The sequence below is a fragment of the Trichosurus vulpecula genome, chromosome 2, assembly GCF_011100635.1.
Source record: "Trichosurus vulpecula isolate mTriVul1 chromosome 2, mTriVul1.pri, whole genome shotgun sequence".
Taxonomy (NCBI): domain Eukaryota; kingdom Metazoa; phylum Chordata; class Mammalia; order Diprotodontia; family Phalangeridae; genus Trichosurus; species Trichosurus vulpecula.
The window spans coordinates 339,381,103-339,388,590 of NC_050574.1; the positions used below are offsets into that span (position 1 = coordinate 339,381,103).

Consider the following 7,488-nt stretch of genomic DNA (forward strand, 5'->3'; position numbering starts at 1 on the left):
GCTTGGTACATAAGGTAGTGCAGAATGGTATGAGGCTGCTGCAGACTTGAGACACCCAGCACACTAGAAAAGAAACCACTTTACAAATTAAACAAGATACCAAAAGTCAGTACCATGAGGCACTCCCGAGAAAAGGCAAATAGACTAACGTGTTACTTAATGTTAGGAAAAACTATTTTCTCTCCTAAGGTGCCCACAAAACACATTTTCTAAAGACTCTGGGGACTATAAATTTCTCAAGTAACGTGCTATAAAATAGCTGAATTAAAGGGTGAGGTTGGGGTGGAGTAGTAAGACTATTTTTTAAAAATAACTACATTTTACTTCACTTTTAAAGATCAGCTTTTTCTCCCTCCTACCTCCCTCTCCTCCCTACCTCGAGAAAGCCAGAAAAACAACACCCCTCTTACAAGCATGTATAGAGAAGTAAAACAAAATTTCTCATTGGCCATGTTTAAAAAATGTCCCAATCTGCATTCTGTGCCCATCAGCAGTCTGTGAGGAGGTAGACAGCATGTTTCATCAGAAGTATTCAGAAATTATGGTTGGTCATTGCGTTGAACAGAGTTACCCAGTTTTCTCCCCCCACCCCCCAATATGTTTTCTTTTAATCATCCTAGATCCTAGGATCATCCTAGATTTCTCAGTCTCCCACCACTCACCCACTCCCATTGCAAATACAAGTAAAACAAAACCGGTTATATACATGTATGTCAATTAAAACAAATTTCTATATTGGCCATGTACCAAAAAATATTTGTCTCATACTTAGTCTTCTATCTCTCCATCAGGAGTTAGGTAGCATGGTTTTGTCATTAGTCCTCTGAAAAGAGATCAGCATAAGAATATTTCATCACATTTGTATGCCATAACTTATTCATCCATTCCTCAATTTATGGGTACCCCCTCAGATTCCCACTCTTTGCCACCTCAAAAAGAGCTATACATGTTTTTTGCACATCCTTATAATTTGTTTTGCATAGGACTAATCCATTCCTTAATGGGCAGCTAGGTGGTACAATGGATAGAGCTCCAAGTCTGGAGTCAGAAAGACTTATCTTTCTGAGTTCAAATCTGGCCTCTGACACTTAATAGCTGTGTAACACCCTGAGCAAGTCACTTAACCCTGTTTGCCTCAGTTTCCTCATCCATAAAATGAGCTTGAGAAGGAAATGGCAAACCACTCCAGTATCTTTGCCAAGAAAATCCCAAATGGGGTCATGAAGAGTCAGACATGACTGAAATGACTCAACAAGAACAACAGGAACAACAACCCCACCCTTAATCTAACCTTCCTCTAAACCCCGCTATCCCATTTTCCCCTTTTCCTCCTATTTCACTATTAGGTGAAATCTATTTCTCTACCTAATTCTGTGTATGTATTTCTTCTTTTTTTTTTTGATGGTCAGCCACTCCCCTCCTACTGCCTCTTCCTTATTTGTATAGAGGTCTACTAATTCATCCTCATTTTGTGAAAAACTTTCCCTAACCTTTCTTTTCCTTCCCCCACTCCCACATGTATCCTTCTTCCCCTCTGTTTCCATCCTTTTGCTTAAGATCATCAAGAAAGAATAGAACCACTCCCAAGTCCTGTCTAATTAGACTCCCTCTATGAGTCCTGATGAGTATAGGGTTCAGAGGGGACAATATCATCTCCTCATATTTGAATGAAATCAGTTTATCCTTGTATATAGTCTTTTATTCTTGTTCATTCATGTTTACCTTATTATACTTATCTTCACTCCTGTATTTGAACTTCAAGTTTTTCCACAGTTCTGCTCTTTTCATCAGGAATGTTTGGAAGTCTTCTATGTCATTAAAGATCCATTTCTTCCTCCCTGTGTCATTATACTCAGTTTTGATGGGTAAGTTATTCTTGGTTGTAATCCCATATCCTTTGCCTCCTGGAATATCTTATTCCAAGTTCTCTGTTTCTTTACATTTGTGGCTGCTAAATCATGTCTGACTGTCAGTCATCAATACTTCAATTCTTTTTTTTTTTTCTGGCTGCTTGCACTATTTTTTTTTTTGACCTGGAAGCTCTGGATTTTGACTGTGATATTCTTGAGAGTTTTCATTCTGTTTTTTTTTTTCAGGAGGTGACCAGTGGATTCCCTCTATTTCTACTTTCTTCTGTGGTTCTAAGCAATCTGAGTAGTTTTTTTTAAAGTTCTTTTGAAACAAGATGTCTATTTTCTTTTCTTTCTTTTTTTTGGTCATGGTATTAAGATAGTCCAATGATTCTTAAAAATTTTTTCCCCTGATCTATTTTCCAGATCAGTTGTTTTTGCTATGAGATAACATATTTTTTTTCCTATTTTTTTTAGCATTTGACCTTGTTTTAATATTTCTTATTGACTCATGTAGTCATCAGCTTCTATTTGGTCCTTTTGAATTTTCAGCGATTTTGTTGCTTGAGCAAGGTTTTATGTTTCTTGTGCCAAGTTGTTAATTTCCTTTCCAATTATTTCTTCTTTAGCTATCATTTATTTTCCAATTTTTTCATCAAGTGCTCTCATTCCATTTATAAAAAGATTTTCTAATTTTTTTAAACTCTTGCTTAATCTCTTAATTTTACTCTTAATTAATCTCTTAATTAATTCGTGCCCAAGGTGTGTTCTTCTCTGAGACAAGGTTTGTAGATTTTTTTGGAGTCATTCTTTTCTGCGTTTGTATCTTAAGGTTTCTGCTACCACAATAGCTCATCATGGTAGGGTTCTTTTTGTTTGCCCACTCTTCCACGGACTTGATGTTAGGGCTGGGTTCTATGACACTTTTGGAAAGTCTGGTCTGGTCCTGCTGCTGCTTTTTTAGGGTGGTGTGTTATTTCAGGATCTCAGGGACAGTCTGGGGACCTGTAATTTTTCAGTGTTCCCAAAGTGATCTGAAATAGGGCAAAATCTGATTGTTGCTCCTCTCATTTGTGTCTGCGCAAGAGTAGGCTACTACTGGACTCATCCCCTATCAGCCAGCTGGAACGTTTTGTTGGTTCAGAGGGGCAGCTTCCCTTTGGTTTGGGATTCTTGCCCTGGTTTTCCCCAGCCAGTTGGGCTAGAGTTTGGAAGTGAGACCTTGCTTGAGCCACACCAATGTTGTTGCTGCTGCTGCTGCTCCTGGCTTCTGAACTTCTTCCTTTCTCCTTACACTGTTCAAGTCTTCCCTACCTGGATCTTCAACCTAAGGCTGGCTAGTGGGTAACAAAGCTGCCAGTTGGCACCTGCTCCATGGCACTGCCCTGGTTTGGGTCTGAGGATACCTCAGCATAGATCTGAGACCTCTTCTTTCTCTAATGTACTGCTTTCCCCTGTGCACTAGAGTACTCCTGGACAGATCTCTCCAGTGTCCAAAGACCTCCCTGTCTATGCTGATCTGGACTTGTATGACTTTTAGTCGATCTCTCCCCCTTCCCTCCCCCCCATCAGGATTTGACCTGGTGCATTTTCTAGATCTGTCTAGAGTAGTTTGTAGAGAGGAGCTCATCTATATTCCATCCTATCACCACCATCTTGGCTTCATTCTTCTGGACTATTTGTTCTTAAAAAATGTGTGAGCCAGAGGAAAAGATGCAACTAAGGAGCACTTATGTTAAATAGTCTTTCCTTTCAAGTTACCATCTGTGTACTAAATGTAAGTTGGTATTCTTAAGTTTCTGAGCAGTAAGCAGGATCTCTTCCATAAAGACAAATTCAAAATTTAGATGGGGCTACTTTAAGGATGCCCATTATTTCTCAAGGCCTCATTTATGTTTACAATCATGAAAAACCCTTGAGAAAGCTACATAGAACTGCAATTTCTTTCTTTAAGGTACTTTCTTCTTCACTAAGACCACTCAGAAAAGCAGAGTAGCATTCTTTTGCTTACCAGCTAAAAGGCAAAGAAAAGCTATACTCACTTAATGAGTTAGTATGAAATAAAATTCAAGAATATTAAATCTTTGGAGCTTTCACTTTGTATGCAGTTATATTCTCTAGTCTCTAAGAAGTTTGAATTACTACATCGAAAACTATATGGAGATAATTTAAAGTCTCAACACAAGAACATCATTGCAGCCTGGCTAATGCTTTGCATTCTATAGCAGGGCAACTGAACCACCAATTTATGAAAAATGAATTTATTTCCTTTTTCCTATCCATTATGTGGCAGTTTTTTGGTTGATTTCTGGAAGGATAGCACACAAAAAAGCCAATAGGTTTTCCAGGATTTCCTTCCCGATCTCCTGGAGCTGCTTCTGGTAGATGAACATCTCCTGGGTTTCCTTCTCTACTTTAATGCTACAACTGCCATGACAACCAAGTGTGCCAGCTTATTTGCTTATTTAAAAGCCTCAGCTTCTCCTCTTTGCAGTCAGTATTGTTTAGTCTCAGCCTGGGCTTCTTCTTTGGCTTGTTTCAGTCTCTGGTGCTTTCCTTTGTGGGCTTGGGAAACCTCTGGTGTGTGTTTCTCAGCCTGCCCCAGCTGCTGAATACCTTGTAACTGGCTGGCCATGGTGTAGCAGAGCTGTGCAGCTGTCAAAAGTGGTATAGAGAGTGGCCACTTTGGGGAACCTGAAGCACCAGAAACCCAACAGTTGCTTATTGAGACCACATCCTGGTATGTGCCAAAGGCTCTACTCAGCCTGGTGTTTATGGACGTTGACCTCCAGAAATATGGACCTTGCAAGTTTAGAAGGGCCTAAGGGGCCAGACTGTAACCTTTTCTGGGCCCCATATGAAAGAGGCTAGGGACTTGGTAAATAGGGACCATCAAATATCCAGGTTGGGGATGAGGGTTCTCTAAAACCTGAAAAGTCCAGTGAGTCTCTCTGGGCTTCCTCCTTAGATTGCAGGAAGTAAATGTCAGTAGTTTTATTCCTTAACAGTACAGAGATTCCACTAGGTTTTTGCCACCCACTGTAATTCTCCAAACTTGATTGAGAGGGTTGGACCTTAGATTTTCTTAGGGTGGATTTCCCACCTTTTGTTCTTTATATGGGCTACCCAGGACCTCAGCCACTATGGCTTTATTAGGCCTAGTCAGTATTAAATTATCAACATAGTGGTATACATCAATGCCATCAGAAAGGGAGAGTTCTTTCAGGTTTATGCCTATAGTAATGTGGCAGTATGAGAGAAAATGTGAGTAGCCCTGGGGAAAGACAGTGAAAGTATATTGAAATTTTTCCTAGGAAAGCAAACTGCTTCTGACTTGTCTCAGCCACAGGAATGGAGAAGAAGGCTTTGGTGAGGTGGATGACCCCACACCACTCACTTGGACCTAGGTTAATCTGGTCCATAGCATTGATAAAGTCAGAAACAGACGTAACAACAGGCATGGTGATTTTGTTCAGCTCCCCATAGTCCACCATAACCTACCAAGTACCGTCTACCTTCCTCTTGGACAACACAGGATTAATTGTAAAGGGAACTGGTATAATGAAATACTACAATTTTTCTTATCCCCATCACTAGAGATCTGTTTTTTATCTTTTACCTATTCCAGGACCTGAAATTTTTTGGTGTTAACTACATGGGATGGTTGGGATAACTTTCTGAACAGAGGTTGCTGAAAAAGAATGATATTAACTTCCAAGATACTTCCAGATATTAACTTCCAAGAGCCCATGATACCCCTCTTCTCCATAGTTTGCCCTCTGTAGCCTCCCCTGGATGATCAAAATGGGGCATGTGCTTTAGGCTTGGGGTGGGGGCTGAAGGATCCCTAGTGTCCTCATACTGAACTTCCCTGACCTTTCAGGTCAAAATTCACCAGCTGATCTGCCCACATCTGTATAGTTTAATGGCAGAAGAGACCCATAGTCAAAGACTGAAGCCATTGTGGAGGGGCTCCACCCAGAAAGGGAAATCTAATTGTCCCTGGGGAAGGCTGGGCATAGAGTATGGCAGCTGGTAAGGGTGGTGGTGGTAGTGGAGGAGGAGAGCATAAATCCAATCTATAAAACCCATTTCTTCACCCACTTCCTTCATTCCACTTGAGGAGTCAGCTGCAATGGGAATGCATCTTTTTGGGCCCAGGTGAGAATGACTTCCCATCTCAGCCACTTAAAAAAAGGGACAGAGGTTCTTGTCTGAAGACTATAATATATTTAGCTGACATAATAGTAGTAGTTGTAGTAGTAGTGGTAGTAGTAGTAGTAGTAGTAGTGGTGGTAGTGGTAGTAGTAGTAGTAGTAGTGGGAGTAGTAATAGTAGTAGTGGGATTAGTGGTAGTAGTAGTAGTAGTGGTAGTGGTAGTAGTAGTAGTAGTGGGAGTAGTAGTAGTAGTGGGAGTAGTAGTAGTGGGAGTAGTAGTAGTAGCGGGTATAGTAGTAGTAGTAGTGGGATTACTAGTAGTGGTAGTGCTAGTAGTAGTAGTGGTAGTAGTGGGAGTAGTAGTAGTAGTGCTAGTGGTAGTGGTAGTAGTAGTATTAGTGGGAGTAGTAGTAGTAGTGGGATTTGTAGTAGTGGTATTGCTAGTAGTAGTAGTAGTAGTAGTAGTAGTGAGATTAGTAGTAGTGGTAGTGTTAGTAGTAGTAGTAGTAGTAGTAGTGGTAGTAGTGGTAGTAGTAGGATTAGTAGTAGTGGCAGTAGTAGTAGTAGTGGTATGAGAGTAGTGGTAGTAGTGGTGGTGGTAGTAGTAGTAGTAGTAGGATTAGTAGTAGTGGGAATAGTAGTAGTGGGAGTGGGAGTAGTGGCAGTAGTAGTAGTAGTAGTAGTAGTAGTAGTAGTAGTGGTAGTAGTAGTAGTAGTAGTAGTAGTAAATCCTCAGAGAGCTCCCTAAGTCCAAGTAAATCAGTTGTGGAGAGCAACTTAGCCTGGGTTCCATTAGACCAAGCCTCCAGGAGTCACTGTTCCAGCAATAACTCAGGTTTTTGTTTGAATTTATGCAACTGCCCCAGTTCTTTGGCAGAGAAGCCCCACCCACCCCTCCCCCCAGAAGCAGGAAGAAGATAATTGTAGGCTTTTTTTTTTTTTTCAAACCACAGGCAGGAAGTTCCAGGGCTTCTCTTCACTTTTGCTCTCATCCTATCTCATGGCTTCCATCTCAGTAGCATGCATAGGAACTATAATCTCAGGACCCAGAAGCTCTGGATTGGAGACCCTGGGGTGGGATCCTGGCTATCCCCTGTCAGTTCCCATTGTGATCAAGAGAGATTCCCTTCACTTTCACAGCCACCAGCTCTATTAGCTACCCCTTAACTTTCATAGCATGGTCCCTAAAAACCCAGAGCAACTTCTTTTTTTCTTCCAGTTGATAGCATTTTATTTTTTCCAATCACATGTAAAGATAGTTTTCAATATTCATTTTTATAGGATTTTCAGTTCCAAATTTTTTTCTCCCTCCCTTCCCTCCCTCCTCCCCAAGATGGCATGCAATCTGATATAGGCTGTACATGTACAATCATATTAAACATATTTCCACATTAGTCATGTTGTGAAAGAAGAATCAGAACAAAAAGAAAAAAAAGAAAATAGTACACTTCAATCTACATTCAGCCTCCACAGTTCTTTC

General features: G+C 40.6%; 1 pseudogene; it reads right to left on the reverse strand.

The window, feature by feature from the left end:
• Positions 1-4,132: 4,132 nt before the first annotated feature.
• On the reverse strand, positions 4,133-4,485 carry LOC118837138 (annotated as a pseudogene).
• Positions 4,486-7,488: the final 3,003 nt, after the last annotated feature.